This window comes from Marmota marmota, unplaced genomic scaffold, assembly GCF_001458135.2.
Source record: "Marmota marmota marmota unplaced genomic scaffold, marMar, whole genome shotgun sequence".
Taxonomy (NCBI): domain Eukaryota; kingdom Metazoa; phylum Chordata; class Mammalia; order Rodentia; family Sciuridae; genus Marmota; species Marmota marmota.
Genome location: NW_026000037.1, coordinates 63,081,574 through 63,082,825, shown reverse-complemented (window position 1 = coordinate 63,082,825; position 1,252 = coordinate 63,081,574).

Sequence of the window (1,252 nt, the reverse complement as noted above, 5' to 3'; positions counted from 1 at the left end):
ATATATATATATATATATATATATATGCATATACACACACACACAATGGAATATTACTCAGATTTAAAGTTAAAAAAGACATTATGGCATTTGCAGGTAAATTATGGAGCTGGAGAATATCATGCTAAGTGAAAGAAGCCATTCCCAAAATACCAAAGGCTGAATGTTTTCTCTGATATGCAGGTACTAATTCACAAAAAGCTGTGGTCCTTAAGAAGAATAGAGGTACTTTGGACTAGGCCCGAGGGAAGTGAAGGGAGAGGAGGGAGTAAGAGGGTAGAAAGGATAGTATAATAAACCAGACTATTACCCTGTGTGCATATATGACTAAATGACTGGTGTGATTCTACATCATGTACAACCAGAAGAATGAGAAGTTATACTCCATTTACGTATGATGTGTCAAAATGCATTCTACTGTCAAGTATAACTAAATAAAGCAAATAAAAAAAAATCCACAAGCCTAAGGTAGTGGGCCTAGGCCAGAAGAAAAAAGTCTCTAAAAAGTAAATTAAAATTAATTTCACATGATTCTTTTTACATTTAAAAAATGTGACTATTAGAAATATTTAAATTACACATATGCCTTGCTTTATATTTTCATCCATCAGTGCTGACGTAAGAGATATATCAAAGGAGTGGAAATCAAACCAGCAGAATTTAGCCAATGTTTCCTGTAACTGGTGTCAGAAATACAAAGATGTTAATTTCTGGGGTTTTGGGTGTGGCTCAGTGGTACAGCTCATTCTGGGTTCAATTCCTAGCACCCAAGACAGATACAAAACAACATGCAAATAAGCAAACAAAAAGTTGTCAGTTTCTTCACAAGTATGAGCTGCTGAGCTTTCACTTTTGGCAAAAATCACTGTCTGCAAACTTGAATTTCACATTTTCCAAAAAGTATTGCAATGGTAGTGAGCTTATTGTCCCCAGGAATGTGGACTGTGTCTAGTTATGCTTTCAACACAGAACAAGGTATCTTGCTGACATTTGGCAATTTTGTTTTAGAAATCTGATGGAAAAGAGCTCTTTGTTTAGTTCCTCAGGGAAGGTATAAATGGGTCTTCTAGTGAATGGCTTTGAACATAGAAATGTGTTTCAAAAATGTGAGCCTCACATCACCTTATCATATCCTTTCCAATTCTATTTTACTATAATTTTTCTTTTTTCTAATTTTTATTTTCTGGTTCAGGTTCTCCTGCATGCTAAGCAAGTGCTCTATACCCCACTTTTTTTTTTTTTTTTTTTTTTT